The 19,114-nt window shown below is 46.8% G+C and overlaps 1 protein-coding gene across 1 annotated transcript in view; it reads right to left on the reverse strand.

The window, feature by feature from the left end:
- Positions 1–11,030, reverse strand: part of LOC108152169 — a 70,634-nt gene extending 59,604 nt beyond the window's left edge. The window contains exon 1 of the mRNA XM_033386703.1: positions 10,237–11,030. The gene's annotated coding sequence lies outside the window, so the exon portion shown is untranslated. The remainder of the gene's footprint in view (positions 1–10,236) is intronic.
- Positions 11,031–19,114: the final 8,084 nt, after the last annotated feature.

A 19,114-nucleotide genomic window follows, 5' to 3' on the forward strand; every position in this document is an offset into this window, starting at 1 on the left:
TGCAGGCACTGGCCTTCTAGGAGAGCGCAGCTGCCTGGCTGCCCGGCTGCCTGGCCGACTCGTGGGGAGCCCAGCTGTTTTGGGGGCTCTCGTTGTCAATGGGTATCTTTTGACCCACAATCGATGCTCAAATTTCATTCGATTTCTCATGTGAAATATCATTTTTACTCATGGCAGAGGCGTAATGCCAACTAGTCTGCCACTGGAGTCCCATAATTCCTGCCCTGTGTATGTGTATGTGTGTGTGTGTGTGTGTGGGGCATGCAACACTGCAGCACTGCAGCTAATTGCAGTGGCAGTTGCAAAAATAAAGACAACTCTTTGGATTAAGGCCAGGGAGAGAGCAGAGAGGGGCAAAAGATGTTTCTTGGAGAGAGAATGTTGCGCCCGTGGGTCATCATAAAAACATTATGGGGAGGCGCGCAAGAAGCAAACAAAAGATGCACTCAGAGAAACGGGGATATGCTCGTGCTGTCACATAAAATATGACACTCTGCAGCATCTGTGGGTCTCTGGGCGCAGAGTGCAGTGCCACAACTGGTGGCAACTGGTGGCAAGTGGTGGAATTTTTTCAAAGGAATTGCAGTTGCAGCAGCAGAGGCGGCAGCTGCAGATGGCGTTGCCCCAACGAAGCAGAAGTCTGATGCGTGTGTTGCATCTCTTAGCTGCACAGTTTGACAGTGCAACATGCGAGAATTCGATGAACAGTCGCCCTTCCTTTTCGGGGAGGCGCAGGGAGGCCAGGGGCATGACGAATCGGCCATTGGCGTCTCTGTCTCCTGGGAGTGGGTGTGTTCCGCACTGTGTTCCATTGCAACAAAGTCTCCCCGTATCGTAGAAAAGGTCAGGCTCGTTGTCTCTCTCTCTGCCCCTCCCTCTCTTTCTCTCTTTGCCTATTGTTGGCGTCACGCCGACCGATTGACGGTTCTCGCCAGCAGCGTGCGAACACGTTTCGCTCTCGCCAGCAGAGATTGGAGCGCACAGGTGTCTCGGCCCATGGACTCCACACCACTGCAGTGGTCTGATCTGGCCACGAACTCCACTCCACTCCACTCCAAGCCAAGCCAAGCCAAGCCAAGCCAACCCCAGCCATGGCATGCCGTTGATTGGCTTTTAGCCATCGCTGCTGCCTGCCTGTCGCTGTTGTCGCTGCCTGTCAAGCGGCTGGTTTGGCGTTTCGTTTTTCGGATTTATTTTTAATAAAACTGATGTCATTTATTGGGTTTACCTTTATTTTATAGCTTATTGTTGCTAAACGGTTGTACGAGAGGCGACGGCAGCAGCAGCGTGTCTGCCGTGTGATGTGGCGTGGCATGTGGTATGGTGTGTGGTGTGTGGTGTGTGGTATGGTGTGTGGGCTGTTGGGGCGTGAGATTGTTTGCCGTGGTGCACACAGTGTAAACAATAGCTGCGTGATGTTGAAACCCGATGCCAAGGACAAATCTATTGGAAATATCGCTATATTCCAACAGATAAACAGATCCCCCCCCCCCCACCCACTGGAATCTATTTCCATAGGAAACCAAACCGAAACCCTTCAGAGCCAAGGGGTTTCTGCATCTGGGAAAGTATCTCTGTGGTTTCTCTGGCTCCTTGGAGCACTCCATCTCCCAGATCCCCCTCTGTACCCCTGTACCTCTGTGCCGAGTGCCTCGAAAGTAAAAGGAGCGCAACCTGGCAATGTGGCATTCGCACTCGCAGATTTGGCTCAAACGTCTCTTCGGATGGATGGCTGGATGGATGGATGGTGTGTCACCACTTGAACCAGTAGCCCAAAAGATGAAGATGTGTTGCACGAGGGCTCTGTTCCACAATTATGAGATATGTGTAACAGCCGTCGACTTTTGATGGTGGATGCCGCCTGACAGAAGCTCCCGTCTCCCCTCGCCCGTCGCCCCTCGCCCGCCTCCCGTCTGAAGCGGTCTTCGGCTGGCAATGTGGCACAGCTGTCAAAAAGTGCAACAGAGTGCCGCAGTGCAACATCTATCGATGATGATAATGATGATTATGATGTTTAGCGGCTTGTAATGCAGTTTTAATAGCCCTGACCTTGTTTTTCCCATTTTGGGGGCAACATTGACTCTCGCTTTTGATGCGGCCGTTGCTGCGGCCGTTGCCGGTGTTGCGTGTGCGTCTGCCATAATTAAAAATGTTTTTGTGGCGAATATTTAATGAAAACAGATAAAGTTTTTCGCTCAGAAATTATGCTCCAACGGAGCAACGGAGCAGCGGAGCAGCGGAGAGACTCAAGTGCCACTCGCAGCAGCTGTGGATCGACCGACCCCTGGGGGGCGGCCACTCCGACTACGTATTCAACTTCAACTTTTTGGTTAATTATCGCGATAACGCAACTTGTGGCAGCCGATGTGACTATCTGTCTCTCCGTCTCTCTGTCTCGCCGTCTCTCTGTCAGCTGCTGCCTCCGTTTTGCGGCCTTTGAAGCTGCCGTTCGCTGCCCCAATCGGTGGCTAATTGAAATGCATAGAGATGATTGATGACTGGAATCCATAAAGATGTTCGGGCATTGCTTTCGCTTTCAACTTTCGACCTTTTGTTGTCGCTGCTGCTGCTGCTGCTGCTGCTGCTGCTGCTGCTGCTGTATGTCTTGCCACTTAATTGAAATGTGGCATCAGAAATATGAAAATCTTCTAATTGGCTGTAGATTGTTGTGGCACGTTGTTTGGCATGCAACAGTACCTCCAGCATCCCATTGGCATGCACTTCCTTTTTGGGGGGCTATGCAACGAACGCATAGGAAATTTTCTGTATAAATCAGTTGTTGCAATGTTGCCTGTTGCCCGTTTGCCCGTTTGCCCGTTGCCCGCTGCCTGTGCCGCACTGTTGCAATGTTGTTGCAACAGCCAGTACAAGGCAGCCACAAGTACAAAAGCAAGTTGTTAAAATTCCTGTTTAAAGTTTTGTACGCACATGCAACAGGCCTCCTCCTCCAGTCCTCCCGTCCTCCCGTCCTCCAGGTCCGCCAGTGCTGCTGCTGCTTCCTCTTGCCCTCAGCTGCAGCTCCACTCGCTGCCCCTCTCTCTCTGCTTGCAACGTGCAACTTCAAAGGAAGCTGCTGCCTGCTGCTGCATGTTTGCATTAAAGACGCATTTTGTTTGCCCAGCAGATCCCCAGATCCCCATCCCATTCCATTCCTATCCCATCCCATCCCATCCCATCCTATCCCAGCCGAAGACGACGACGACGACGATGACGATGATGATGAGGACGTCCGCAGCGTGTTAGAATACACAACATGTAAGCCAACAAAACAGTTGGGGCCAGTCATAATCAGGTTTTAGCCACGAAGAGCAGAAAGCCGCAAAGACAAGAGCCAACAGAGGCCCAGGCCCAGGCGCAGAGCCCAGAGCCCAGAGCTAGAGCCAAAGACAGGGCCTCCATGCATAAAGGGAGTAACTTGCTCCACGGCTCCACGGCTCCACGGCTCCACGGCCCCATCGTCGGCGGCTCCAGCGCTTATTGCCTGCTGCCTGCTGCCTGCACATGATTGCCCACAAAAGAGCAGTCCAGCCAACAGGCAGCCACAGTGGGCTGTAAGAGGCGAAAACATGCCACAGAATATTTGGGATCAAGGAAAAGCTTAAAGGATCCAACATTCAACAAAGAAAATTATACGAATTTTCATTGGAAAACCAAGGAATTCTTCGCTGTTTTTCCCGATGAAATTTGTGCGGTTCCAAATCCCAGAGAAGCTACCCCTTTGGATAGGGCTTTTTTTGTTGTTTTTTTTGGATGCAGGCACCACAGTGCCGTTGCATAGCCGATAGCATTGCCTCTCAGGTGGGCCAAGGCTAGGGCGGGGACGATGCTTTTGGGCCGCTTAAACAATTATAGCAACGGCTATGCGATCGCCCAACGACAACGACAACGCAGACGACGACGAAGACTATGAGGATGAGGATGGAGAGAGAGAGAGAGAGAGCGAGAGAGAGAGAGGGACATGGCAGCACATCCTTCCTTCATCTAACTATCCTTCGTATCTATGCATCTATAGTTATTTGTATTATTATTTTTGCTTTGTTTTTTGCTTTGTTTTTTGTTTTGTGGATGCGTTCGCTTTTTCAGCTGCTTGTATCTCGTGCTTTGTATCTGTGTATCTGTATCTGTGTGTGTGATGTGGATGTTACTTCCTCCCATCGTCTGTGGCTTGAAGTTTTTTTCCACCCATCGTGTGGTTTCTTATTTTGTTATGTTTTTTTTCCGCTGCTGCTGCTATTGTTGGCTTTTGGTTTTATTTATAGTTAGTTTGGTTTTAACGCTCTCCCCCCTCTCTCCCCCTCTCCCTTTCGCCTGGTTGTTGGCATTACCTCAAGCGCATACGTTGCAGCATTGCGTTGCATTGCTGCATGATTATGATGCTGCTCAGATCTCGTCATAAATGCAGAGTTATACATAGATACATGCACTAAGGGATGCACAGACTAGCGAGGAGAGGGGGAGAGGATGCGGACCACAAGCGAGGGTAATTTTCATTGCAGAGGGTCGTATGATATATTGAGTCTTTAAGACAATCAAGCGATCTACTACTATTATTGGGAGACTTTAAATTTCTATGGCATATCCATATTTAAGGAAGAAATCAACCAAAAAAAAACCATCCAAACATATTCCATATCGAACGGATCATCAAAAAACATCCTCCACCCTGTAAAAATGATTTAAATATTTTCGCGAAAATTCAGTTAATTACATCAAAATAATCGTTTAACATCCCATCGTGAATATCCCATTTTCCGCTCCCTAGTCCCCCTGGAAATCTTCGCTCCACCCTCGACCCCGCCCTCGCCCTCGCACCCACCTTTCCCATCATTGCAGCAGCATTTGGCGCACATTTGTTGTTGCAACTTGTGTGTGTGTGTGTGTGTGTGTGTGCTTTAGTTTTTATTTTCGTCATATTCCAAGTGTGGTGGGGTTTTTCTCCCGTTGTTTTTTCTTCTTCATTTGTTTTGTTTTTGTTTCTGTTTTTGTTTTTGTTTTTTTTTTTGGTCCGTTTCCATCTTCTTGTTGATTTTACTTTTTTCCATTCTTTTCTTTTTTGTTTTGTTTTGCTTTGTTTTGTTGTGTGTTTTGCTGTGGCAGGTTTTTCGCTTGCGGTTTTCACGTGTTGCTATTTTTGCCAGCTCTCTTTTTTTTCTGATTTCTTTCGCTTGGCATTTGTTCTTGTTTTTATAGTGCACCGGCAGTGGCAGAGAGTGGAGAGTGGAGGGTGGAGTGCGGGGGAGCTATAGCCATGAATAAGCAGCCTCAACGAAAATAAAACTAAAAACAAAAAAGATTCAGTCCCCGCCACTGACCCTAGAGCCCAGAGCCCAGATCCAAGAGCAGAGCGAGGGCGGAGCGAGGGTGGAGGAGGAGGAATCTCCCACTAGTTCTGCTTTTCGCTCTTCCTCTGCTGCTAGCTCTGCCGCTGACGCTGCCTCTTCTACTGCTTCTAGCTCTGCCGCTACCGCTGCCACCTCCTCTGCTTCTAGCTCTGCCGCTGCCGCTGCTGCCGGCGATTTGTGTGCAAATAATTCAGCATTTCAGCATTTGTTTCAATATTTTTTGTATTCTTTTCTTTTCTTTTTTTTCGTTTTGTTTTTTCTTTACATTTGCCGTTTTTGTTTGGAAGCGACTTTTTATACCCTGCCTTGGGGGGACGGGGTACGACGATTACAAACAGATGTTTGCAAATGCACAAAACGATGGATACGGATGTGGATACGAGTATGAATCTGTGTTCCCAAGAGGGGATGCACCCCCCAAAATACTTAAGAAACATTCAGTAGTCTATCGTATTACTATATCCAATAAATCTATCCTAACAATAGTTGCAAAGCCAAAGAAAAATTTTGTGACAAAAATTCTAAGAAATTCTCTGTTCTTTCGGAAGATATTCCAGTATACCTAAATATTCCAAAAAGCCATAGGTTGAAGTTTCTTCGATCTATAAGTCCTCCATATCCTATGGCTTTCATCGAAACTTTCTAAGAGTATCTTCAACTTCGTTTTACCAAAATTCTAAACTTTCTTTTTTCTTCTTTTTTTTTTTGTTTGCTTTTTTGTGTGTTTGCATTTGTTGCGCTTGTTTTTAGCTACTTCTTTTTGTGTGTTTGTTTCATGTTATTTTTTTTCTGCTGCTTTTTTTTGATCATTCTACGTTCTACAAGCTTTTTGGCCTTGCCACCGAATTTTAGTTTTTTTTTGTGGAGCTGCAAACACTGTAAATTATTGGCAGCAACGGCGGCACACAGTATCATAAATATAGATACAATTTATCAACTCCATGGATGAGTTTGGAGCTTAGTTCGGGGCTTTGTTTGAGTATCTTTTATCTGGTGTTGGTTTTTATTTACAGCATTGGCTCGTTTATCAAAGGCCTGTGCCCCTGCCCCTGCCTATGCCCAACATTTGTGTGGAGCAGATAGCGGTGGGGTGCTGGAGGGGGGGACATCATCACTTAATAATATTGACACTTCTTTTCATCTAAAGCATCGTAATGCCATACCAAAAGATACAGAAAGACACACACAATCACAGGAAATTAAGTGATTATGTTAACCGGTTCGGTATCTGCTTTCCTGCCCTTCTGCTCTTCTGTTGTGTTCTGCCACAGAATCGAATCTCTGGCTGTGAAGTCTGTGAAAATTTACATCAAAATTAACTTGTTATGGGGCCTCAAAGGCAACAAAAGCAACAGGCAACGGGCGACGGGCAACCGCCAGAGGAACGCAGGAAAGCAGCCGCAGAGGGAGAGACAATTTCAAGTTTGGAAACAGAAACTGAGCTTCAAAACTGACATCCACTTCAGAGCGGTAAACAGAGAGACAGAGAGAGAGATGCAGAGCTCCAGTTCTGCTTCTCTTTCACACAAAAGCAATTTTGTATAATTTCGAAATTAGAGCTCATCATCGGACCGATTCGGCCCCATATCAAAGTCGTTTCGGGCATCGGGCATCGGGCATCGGGCATCGGGCATTGGCTGTATCTTTTTCAGGGTTCTTCCATGCCGTAGGTACATTGTATTTTGTTGTATCTAGAAGATACGATTCATCGCAGAATTAGCGAAATTTGCATTATCTGCTGATTAGATCTGAATGAACCAAGTAGCACCACACTAATATCCGATTGAATTATGGGTATCTTTCGGATACACAGACACATGAATATTCTGTCGATTGCTGAGGGACCCCAGACTGGAACCCGTTCAATGGGAAACCCTTGGGCGAAACTTTTCCACGTCTTCGAAGGAACTTGTCTGCGTCTCATTATTCTATCAAAACTTTCGGCCTTGGGGCCCTATCGTGTCGCAGTGATAATATAATTTGGCCATAAATATGTGTAATTAGCATTTGTGCGAGTCTGTGTGCGGCTTAGGCCACAAGTTAGTTCAAGTGACTAACTTTTTGGCATCCATATTGCGTATACGCAGAGTAGTTCCAGGCAGGCAGTTGCAAGAAGGCAGAAGATGTAGGCGTATGCTGAAAGTTTCAATTAAGTGGCAAAGTTCAACTGCCTCTGTCGACTCTGCCTCTCCCTCTCTCTCTCTCTCTCTCTGTGGCTCTGGGAGTACGAGTAGGGCTGTCCCTCCCCGTAAATCATAATATAAATGAGCAGAGTCAGCATGGAATCTATCAACATAATCGTGTGGCATCGCAATGGAAATCTCTAATTAAAGCCTTGACAATAGTTGACAGCGGCAACAGGAGTAGGCAGGGGAGTCGGGAGAGGCAGGAGGCATGGCCACTAAGCGGCTCACTTCTTGCCCCAGACATCAAGATCTGGGGGAAAACAAAAGGTGTCTGAGGCATGGCAGGGGCTTAGGAGTGGGCTCTGTGGCATGTCAGAGGTCTGGTCGGGTCTGCTGTGCTGTCTGGTGTGCGGTCTAGCCATGGGAGAACACACACACACACACACAGACACAATCACAGACAAACAGTTGCCGTCCGTCTGCTGCTTATCACCCTCGTTGCAGGTCCAGGGCTTATTTCATTCATGGAGGCTTGTGGCATGTATTTTTTATACTTCTGTTATGGAGGGTAAGAAATATATGGTATGCAAAAAGGGTTGCGAACCCACACACACAGAATCCCAGAGACCAGAGAGTTCGAGGGCGATGGCGGGGGCGATGGAGAAGTAGAATAAGAAGGAGTTTGCATATAGAGAAGGGTCTGGTCTCAAGTTCAAGTGCAGGTCTTGGGCTTCCTTCCGCTGATGCCTCTCTCTGTCTAGACACAAGGGGCAGATAGCAGAAGGGGCAGACAGTTGAGGCAGACAGAAACTGAAGAAAGAGCTCAGACACAGAGCCAGAGCTGCTGCTGTTTCTTTTTTCAAGACAATCAAGACTCTCGATGGCGGAATATGTCGCATATTTGAATAAACATTAGAGGCCAAGGCAAAAGATACAAAACGTAACATGAAAGACACATTTCGTATATGTTATGCCGGGCAAAACAGTGAGAATCCTAATGAAGAATATCCCATAAATTAAACGCCGACAAACGATGGAGACATCAACGAAAGAAGCGGCCCCAGAATCTCATTTGAATTCAGATTTCCATCGAAGCCACCAAAAAGAGAGACCCATAAGCCAGAGCCAGAGCCAGAGCCATTCGATTGGCTAGAACGTGTTGCAAATATGCTTTCAAAATCTCTAAGAATTTCTGGCGACACGTAAACCGCACAAAATGTTCGTGAGATTCGGGGCTTAGGGCCAGCTTCAGGGCCCGCTGCCAGCAGCTGCTTATCGAGCCACCGCCTGACCTTGGGGCTGGGGCTGGGGCTGGGGCTTGGTTTTTCCTCTATACATTTTCTTTATTTTCTCGATGTTTACTTTTATGCTTGTTGCACACAGCACACTCTCCGAGGCAATAGACTGGCATGTTGCATGACTGAAAAATTTGTTCGGGTTTCTTTTTGTTTGCGGAAAAGCAAAAGTTTGCCAAAGAAAAAGTTTGTGTCACTTTTTTTTTGTATTTTTGTATTTGGGGGTCACGTTCAAGTTAAGGGAAGGGCTGTCTCTCACTTCCCCTCCCCCCATCTAAAAACGATAAACGCTGGTCTTTTGGCTAAACAATTACGAGGTTGTTTTTCGGTTTTTCGGGTTGATAGATGGCCGATTTATGGGGCAAACAGAGAGGACTCTTCGCAGGAAGGTGTAGATTGCGGGCACCCTTTCGATTTCTGAATGATTACTTGTTCTATGGCTGGGGATACTAGGAATCCTTTTATTGTCTAAATCTCTCCATAAAGATTGCTTCTATCCAACTGTTATTTGTGTTTATTTGGAATTCAATCAAGGCCACAATTTATGATTGAAATGAAAGGATTTCTCTGCTAGATCTATTCACAACCGTCCGCTTATCGAAAGCTAAAGATTTTAGCTCATTTTTTAATGGGGCTACCCGTTCTAAGCCCGAACAGAGGTCTCAATCGCTATGGGACTAAACATTCTACAGATATCTCCCCATCTCCCATACACCTGTAACCCTTTAAGTTAGTTTGACGGCCAATGGCTCAATCTCTGGCTAAACAGACCTCCAAAAATGTTAATGATATCATGATTGCGTTCACAAATAGACCATTTAGAGAGCCCTTAATGTCGCTGTAAATCACCTGCTAAGTTTTTCCGCTCATTTGTGATGATTCCGCCCTTCGAAAAACAAAACGAAAAAAACTCGAAAGAAAATAAACATTTCGGCCCATTAAATCCACGCCCATTGTGTGTGTGTGCCCAATGTGTGTCTTGTGGCCTGTCATTGCTCTAGTTAATAAAACATTAGGCCAACAAGCACACTCTCATCATTGGGTCAATGCCAATCTGTCTGTTGAATTTACACACGGGCCTGGCGACATGTAAAACGCCAGTTGAATTGTCAATTTATACGAAATTTGTGGCACAATTAACCGGCAACACAGGCGACACAGGCGACAGAGCAGTGGAGGAGGAAAATGGAGCGATTTGAGGCACTCAGATAAGGCGGCAAAATGTTGTCAACTGTCAAATTTAATCATGGCTATAAAAAGAGCCAGATACAAGATACAAAAGATCCAAACAACACACACACAGGCACACTGGCACACGTGCAGAATGACGGACACTATTTTGTCAGCATTATGGCACGATACTTTTGTATATGTATTTTGTGGCACTAAAAGATAGATTATCTCCTGCTTGAATGGTTAATTATCCATCTGTATCTTTGGGTGAGTGTATGTATCTGTATCGCAAGCACTTACCTTGGCCAAGTGGCTCTGCAAATGGCAGCCAACTTCCGTTTCCTGTCCTGTGTGTCCGTTTTGGTATCCAATTAGAATTATTTCACTCCGGGCCGACTCTGGCTGCTTGCCACTTGCTGCTTGCTGCGCAGGCGTCACAGCGAGAATCCACACAGAGAGTGAGTGCCACAGAACACAGGAAAAGATACGGATACGGCTACGATGGTCACCGAGAACAAATGCACACAACTTTTCGGTTGTTCATGTATTCTATTCTATTTTCATTTAGTTGTGCATTTTTGAATACCAATCAAAATTTGAATATTCTATTATTAAACCTATGGATTTTCCCTTTTTTTTTTTGTTGTTTTTCTTTTTTTTTTTGTGTTTTACTTGGTTATATATTTATTTAGATTTTGTTGTGTGAAAAAGGTTTTCTCTTTGGCACTTGATAGAATTTTAGATGCGTTTTACGAGCATAAATATTTGTATTTCATTTGTATCTCAGTTGCAGGCACTTTTGTTGTTGTTGCACAAATAAAAAATCTCAATGACACGCCACACACACACACACGCACACACAATACATACAGAAAAATACAATTAACAAAAAATTCGGACTTATTTCTTTTTAGAATGTTTTAGATGTTGCTAAGATTTTCTTTTTGCGTACAAATTCGACGAAAATTCGAAAGATTCGACGAAACTTTTTGCGAGATGCGACAAAATTTCAGCAAGCTTCGGTGTCGTCGCGCGGAAATGCGTTGCGAACGTCGAAAGCGCTCAACTTGGACTCAGAGTATCTTGAACCTCGACGAAACGTATCTGAATCTGTGGCCAGCATAACAGCGCCGCCAGCAGCGCAGTCAGCATGGGCGCAGGCCGAGGCAGCAGCGCCGATGTTTGTTCCATTCCCGGGTGGAATCGGAACGTTCGTCTCGGCTCGCGCTTCGTCCGCCCTCGGCTGGCTTCGTCCGACGTCGGGTGCGTTCCATTGCCATTCCGTAGCCGAAACCTGATTGCTCGCCTCTCGAGTGGTTCGCGGGCCCCGAGTGAAATGCAAAACAGGTTCCGTTTCTGAGTGACTTTCGGAGTTAATTACTCAATTATGCTGCCACCTAAACCCAAAAATAGGCACAGATCGGTCGGGGTTGAGGATTTTTGAGTTTTGAGGATTGAGATTTATTTCATTTCTGGTGTGTGCTCTGCTGTGCTGTGCCGTGTTTGGGGCATGCAATTTTCACAAATTTATTGTTTTTTATCGGCCAGAGTTCACAGGTAGATGGCAATTGAGATTTTTCATCTACACTGCAGTGGCGGGTGGGGAAGAAACGGTAAGGGGGACGGTAACGGGGACGGGGAAGGGAATTTATGGTTTTTGATGAGCGTGTGAAATGCTGTTCAAGGCATCCCATGGATACCCTCATCGAAGCAGGTGGACTCTAATTAGATGCGAGATATGTTTATATGTATATGACCCCCCCCCTTCCAAGCATTCGATGAGTGGGGGGTGCGGGGGAAACACCGTGGAAAGCAGCTCCCTTTTGGCCACAGGTTGGTTTCCCCCCTTGTTTTGAGCCGCATTAACATTCATAAATATTAATGTGACGAACAGCCATTCCGGGAACACATCTCTCCTCTCTCTCCTCTCTCTCTCTCGCCATTTTGCTAATTTAGTGCCTTTGCTGCTCCTCGAAATTCTTTCACTTTTGCAAATTTGTTACGGTACTTTTTACCATGAACAAAACTGGCCAAAAGCCCAAGAGCCAAAGCCAGAGCCACAGTCAGAGCCAAAACTCTAAAACTCCCAGAGCAAACATATTTATGCGAGTCAACGTTGCCGTTGTTGCCGCTGTTGCCGTTGCCTCCGTCGCACTTCAAGAAGATATGCCGCAAGGCTGGCAACGAGAGAGAGAGAGCGAAAGAGAGATAGAAACACGTAGAGGGGCGGGGGGCCAGGAGAGGCATGTGTGGATCTCTGTGACAAGTGTCTTTCATTAGCATAAGTAAATCTTCTCGAAAATCCTCAAATTTATTTGTCAACACTTGACAATTTCATTGTTGACGTCGTCGACGTCTCCGTCTCGTGCCCCTCCATCGCCGTGCCGCTGAAGGCGCGCAGAAAGAGTTGGGAACAACTACAAATCATGATTTGTGTCTGGGGGCTGTCAAGGCAGTTTAGGGGCATGCCACACCATGCACTCGTACTATTGGTAGAAAACAACAGGCAAAAAACAGATCTCCCAGAGCCAAGATGCAGATGCAGGAGTGTCGCTTAAATCAAAGACAAATATTTACAAAACCCAATGGACAGTGGACACTGGACAGTGGACAACGGACACAGCCACTTGCCACTTGCCACACACACTTAACCCTCACTAACACTCTCTCTCTCTGTCTTTCTCTCTGTCTCTCTGTCTCCTTCTGTGATTTGTGAATGTCGGACTTCGGCTGAAGCTTCTTTAACTTTGGCAAGTTCCTTCGATTTTTTACAGCCCAAACAAAAACATTGCACTTTTTCCTGGAAGATTTTCCTGCGAGCCGCTCGTCTGCCGTCTGCCGTCGAGCTTTATGGCTGAGTAGTAAAATAATTTACGTCATATTTTATATCCATATCAAAGTTTTCCATTAGTATAAGAAATATATAATTTATGCACTTCGCCGCCGAACGAAGAAAGAGATGCATTCGTTAGGCGCGTTTTGTACGCGTAATGCCCCAAGGAAGTTGGCAAAATTGTTGGCTGGAATTCTTTATGGACGGAGGCTGCTTTGCAATAAAAATCTTGGATACTTTGGACCAACTAATTAAGCTCCTGCTACTTCTGCTGCTGCTGCTGCTGCTCTTTGAAGCGCGTAGTCGAGTAATTGGGAAATTGGACAGAGAAATAGATATAGCGACAGACAGGGAGAGAGAGGGAGAGAGAGAGCATTCCTTTCTTTAGTCCTGAATGAGAGCCCAAGCTGTTCTTTGTAGATGTGTATCCTCTAATCTTTGTTCTGGTATCTACAAGATATTAGCTAGATTAAAGCTTCGCTCGTGCGCCAACCCTCGGCTCACTCGCCTTGCCCGACTACGACCCAACACTTTTTGTCTACAAAAGAGAGATGAGGTTCTAAGAGGTAAAGGTTCATACTCCGTCATACATTTAAATGTATCTTCCATCCTTCGGATTGCTTGCTCCCATCAGGAGGTGACATCTTCTTTGGGTAAGTAAATCTTCTACTTAATATTTTCGACGGGTCATCCATCTTCTAACTCCTCCAGGTATATCTATCTTTAATTCTACCTTTGTCTTGCTCCAATTTATGGCTAATTTCATGCGTATTTTCCTTTGTTTTCATTGATTGCTGCGGGCAAGGATTTTCCCGAGCAAAAGGCAAACCAAAAGCTAAACCAATTTAAAGGCAGAGCTAAACCTCGTGACTAAGCGAGGACTCTTCTTATCTGAGGCTTATCACGCCTGTGTGTCAATGTCGTCGTCGTCGTCGTCATCGTCGTCATCGGACACCTCCCCTGCATTGGCTCTCTTTGTCTTGTGGGCCACTTCTGCCGCTGCTGCTGCTGCTGGTGGCGGTTGTCGTCATCGTCATCGTGGCATTATGGCCAACACTTCATTACCAACAAAGCCATTGCCATTCATTAACAGCTGCGGCTTTTGTGGCAGACACTGGACTTCGTCTTCGACTTCGACTTCGACTGCGACTGCGACTTTCAGACTCTTTTGAGTTTCTGCTGTCGCCGCAGTAAAAGTTGCCGCAACGCGTTGGACGGGGGGGGCCCGCGCCCCCCTCCTCAGCCTTAACAGTCTTGCAGAGGGTCTCTGCTCTGGTCTGGCCAGGGGTCTGGGCTCTGGGCCCTGTCGGACCATAATGCCAACGTAATCTCAAATTACTGCAAATTTTCGCTGCTCACCTTTTTATGCGCTTATTTATTTTATTGTGCATTTTCATTGCACTTTTTTGTGGCATCCACCATCCAGCATCTACCATCGCGCATCGCGCATCTTCATTTTTTGTGTTGTGTTGTGTTGTGTTGTAAATCTTGTATTATTTTGATTGTTGTGCATCTTTATTGTTGTGTCAATAATCTGCGGCTGCGGCGGGGCTACGGCTACCCACCAAACGGAACCCAAACCCAAGCCCAAGCCCAAACCCAAACCCAAACCCGAACCATTGACCGTTCCATTGCTGAGGCAGAAGCTGTGGCATTTCCGCAATTTCCAAAGGCGCCTCTGGGCCGCCAGGTGAAGACAGGTGCTCCACTGAATAGGCGTTTGATAGGAGACGGGGCGGGGGTCCCTCCGCGGTCACTCCCTCTGTCTCTGTCTCCAGAGAAGATGCATTTAATGATTTGTTTTTCCCTCCCGAAGAAAGGCAAGGGGAAAATGCCGAGCAGCTCCGGGCTGCGCGAATGCCGTTGAAGCGGTTTTATCACTGCGATAAGCACATATAAATAATGAAGGTTTTCTTTCTCTGTTTCTGTTTCAGCTTCTGCGATTCATAAACAAATTGAATGAGTCGGCAAACTGGAGTTCTTCCTGTGGCATGATGGATGGATGGATGGATGGATAGTGGAAGATGCGTGGATTGCAAGTGCATCTTTTCGATGCCAAGTCGTTGAGGACTCTTGGGGAAAGTCTGGGGACAGATTAAAGTCCCCTTCCCCTAAAAATAATCTTCGAAATCCATTGAGCATTGAACTCGCTCTCTCCTTTAACTGTTCCGAAAACTATATAAGAAATCGATTAATTACCGATAAGTAATCGGCGTACAATCGATCAGTATTGATGTATTATCGATAAATAATCGATGAGTAATCGAAAAATAACAAACGTTAATCGATAAATCGATAGATACTTAGCTACAGCTAAAACTTGCAGTGTTACTATTCGTAGTACCAACAAATTAGACAAATGATGGTTAAAACTCAACTTTCTGGATTGCTATACGTACTACTGGAATGATCGATGAATAATCGAACGAAATTGTTACATAACAATCGGTATCGGTACACCTTCCGATAGCCCGAAGCATTCTTCCTAAAATCTAGACCTAATCATGGGAGAAGTACAACTTTCTAATACATTCAGTGAAAGTATCTAAAGGTAAAGTATCTCTTTATGATTTGTATATTATCCAACTATTCCCCAATCGAATGGAGTTCTGTGTGGCACCTGGTGCCACCTGATCGTGTCACCTGCTGTTCCAATGAATTTGGCTCAGCAAACCCTCAACCAAATTAGGACTTGTGACAATCATCCATACATACATCATCTCATCCATAGAGCGATTTAATTGTGCCTGGCACTCAATCTTTCAATCACGCCAGCCACAGCCCGACGGCCCCACGGCCCCACGGCGGGGAACGGCGCGCTGCAAGGTATGTGGCATACACATGTGGCACTGAGGGATGGGCTGGAGGCAGGCAATATAATCTATATAATCATAAGAGTGTAGCATGTTGTAACATTGCCTCTACTTCACTCCACTCCACCCCACCCCACTCCACCTCACGCATTTGCGACATGTTGTCAACTCGAATTGCGTTCGACTGATTGAAGGCAGAGCCAGAGAGCCAGGGACCGAGACCAGAGACCAGAGACCCGAGACCAGACTCATCTTCAATCCCATACCGGACCCAAGCCCCCATCTTCATCGCTCAGCGGACAAGTTGATGGCCAAAGCCGCGAACCAAAGGCAAAGCCAGTGCCAAAGCCAACAGTCGGCCTACAAAGTAGGCAAGTGGCCAAGCATCAAGCATCCGAAAGAACTCCTCTTTAACCAGACAGGTTTGTCGCCTGTCGCCAACGAAGAAGAGGCCACAAGACCACAAGACCACGGGACCACGGGACCACGAGATGGTGCGGCAGGAGGCGCAGGGGCTGCAGTTGCGGTGCATCTTTGCGGCTGGAAGACCACTAAGCCGCTCTTTGCTTTTTGGGTAGGCGTCGCAGATTGATCAACAGACGACCAGGGCCCCCCGAACCCATACCCATACCCATAGCCATAGCCATACCCAGACACAGACACAGACAACCGACGCGACGTTTGTCTAAGACGCTGCCTGTTGCCTTGTTTACGTTTTAGGGTTTGCACTGTCATGGATGAGGCGATCCAACAGATACGGGAACGGAATATCTAAGAAAGAAGCCCATGAGAAGAGTCCACGGGCTCAGGACCTAGAGAAGTCTATGGGAAGCGTCGTGGATTTCGAAGTTCTTCCCCCGAGAGTTCTATATTTTTGGGAATCTTTTTTGAATAGTTTTCTGATTGAAATTTCCCTATGGCTTTCCAGCTCCCTTTTGGGCCCCATGCCATAAGCCTTAATCCGCTCCTGTTCGCTGTTCAATGCCGCTGATGCCGCTGCACCTTCCTCCGCCTGTGGCATCCACACACACACACACACACGCAAACATTTCAAGTAATTTCGCCATCAATCTTTCACTTTTGCACTCGTTTCGGACAGAGGAGTCGCCTTTGCCTTTGCCTTTTGGTCATCTGCCTGAGTCACTTAGTTTGAGGAATTGCTGCGTTCCCCATTGCCCCATCCCCCCCGCCACCCCCCATTGCCTTGCGTGCTGCAGAGGATGACCTTGTCCATGTTGTTGGATGTGCGTTCTGCCCACTCACCTGAGGAGTACCCTCTTCGGAGTGGGAGGAGCAGAAGGTGTACCTCAGAGATGCAGATGCGTAAAGTTTATTTTGATCTTGGTGTCTCCACGATTTGCATAACTTGTCATCTTCCAAAGAGCGTGGGGAGGGGGAGAAAGAGTGGCACCACAACCGGTGCCGGTGCCGGTGCCGAAGCCGGTGCAGCACCCAGTGCTCCATGAAGGAGGCAAGAAGAGACGGCAGAGACGGCAGAGAGAGAAGGCGGACTCCATTGTCAGTATCAATAAATATCAACGCGCCGCAGCGACAACTTCTTTCCATGCCATGCCATGCCATGCCATGCCATCAGCATCATCATCATCATCATCATCCGAAGGGGTCTCCTCTGATTCCATTTGGCATTGATGAGAGTCTCCGCGAGAGTCGCGTCCCCGTCGTACGTCAGCGGCAGCCTCAACATTTTGCTATTTTATGAACACCGATATAAATGATCTTTTAATTAATATCACTTTAGATAGTGCACAAATTGATGGAGCATTCTTATTATGCAAAGTGATGTTTACGATTATAGAGGAACCCGAAGAGTCCGAGGATCCCAGAGAGAGAGCAGGAGCAGGAGCAGGCAGCCAGAGAGCGGCTAAAGGCAGACGTCAACAGCTTGTCCTAGTGCCAGTTCCAGCAGTTCCAGTTTCTGCTCCCCAGCTCCAGCTCCAGCTCCAGTTCCTGTTTTACTCCTTTTTCAGTTCCATTTTCAGATGGGTTTTAAATATTTTTAATGACATTTTTGCCCATGGATTAGGGTCTGTCTAGGGTGGAGGGTCTGATCCGACGTGGAGAGTGGTGGGGCCTGGGGCCTGGGGCCTGGGGCATGGGGCATGGGGCATGGGCTAATGTGTGCCCAGCGAATGATAATCGGATCAGATTACCCTATAGATAATACTAAAAGCTTTTTGCAATTTGCACAAACAAATTGTGGCCCAGAACCCGATTCGGGGCTTAGAGTTATTTTGCACTTAGATCCATTTCCAGAACAGAAAGCTTCTTCTTCTTCTTCTGCGTCTGCTTCTCAAAGAGAGAGATAGACCCCGATGGAACTCATAGAACTACCGATGCTCTACTACCGATGTTACATTTCTCCATTGATTCCTCTTGCATTGGAGAGGGAAATATTCGGTTTTCCCACCAACAGAAAGCTTTTCCATAAATGTTGTGCGATAAGAATCGCCAAATGGAATGCCAGACGGTGCCGGGCCGCTGCTATACGTATATTTCGGGCGCAATGAAGTCATTAAATGGTATTACAAAGCGTAATTGTTCACAAATTATGGAGGAACAGCCGGGCAGGCCATCGCTTCCTATATGGCCGACTCGTATGTATATGTACCTACCCCTTTTCGCTGCGGCAATGCCGAAACAATGTGCATATTACACCACTTTGGTATCTTAATTATAGGTGGCACACACCTCCAGAGAGGCAGAGGCAACAGGAAGCAGGGAGAGTGGATAGTGGATAGTGGAGAGTGCTTTGTGCACCTGTCATATCTGATGCCGCGAAATGAGTGACACTCCTTGCCGGAGACTTGCATTCCTTGACAGGAATTAACATACACACTCGGGCCCCCTCTGGGCCTCCCTCTGTGTGGCTTTTGTGGCTCCGAAATGCTGGTTAATATTCAATTTATTACAAATCATCATCATCATTGTTATTTAGGGCTGCTACTTAGAGGGGAGTCGGTGTCTCTTCGCTTCATCTTTGAACTCTCAACTGTGACGCGGGCGAGGTGCGGGCGCGCGCCTCGGCGAGTGTGTATTGTAATGCTCCCATTTACAAGCCAGTAGTTCTGCGGCTTTCTGCCAACTCATTGGGCCACAGAATAGACCGGACCTCTGAGAAGTGCAAAAGTCATGTGTCTGGGGCTCTGTGCGAGCGAGAGAACTTCCTGAGGCTGAGGAAACGCGGGCGACGCGACCCCTGGTGCAGGGGCACCCCAGATATGTACTTCTCTTCGGCGCAGGAAATTGTGTCATGATTATAGACTAAAGCGCCTATTTAGTTACGCCTTATTATTTCCAATTCCTCTTTCGGTTTGGATTTGTTCCCTAATTGAAGTTCTCTCTGCCTCAGTCTCTGCCTCTGCCTCTGTCTCTGTCCCGATGGGGAAATGACTTGTACCTTTTGTGGCTCTTTCTCTCTCTAATCTCTTCATTATGTTGGGTCTTTCTTTGGGGGCTGTAATTAGAGAGACACTTAAATGGGCTGCTTAATTAACTAAACTTTTGCTTAAAC

This window comes from Drosophila miranda, chromosome XR (assembly GCF_003369915.1).
Source record: "Drosophila miranda strain MSH22 chromosome XR, D.miranda_PacBio2.1, whole genome shotgun sequence".
Taxonomy (NCBI): domain Eukaryota; kingdom Metazoa; phylum Arthropoda; class Insecta; order Diptera; family Drosophilidae; genus Drosophila; species Drosophila miranda.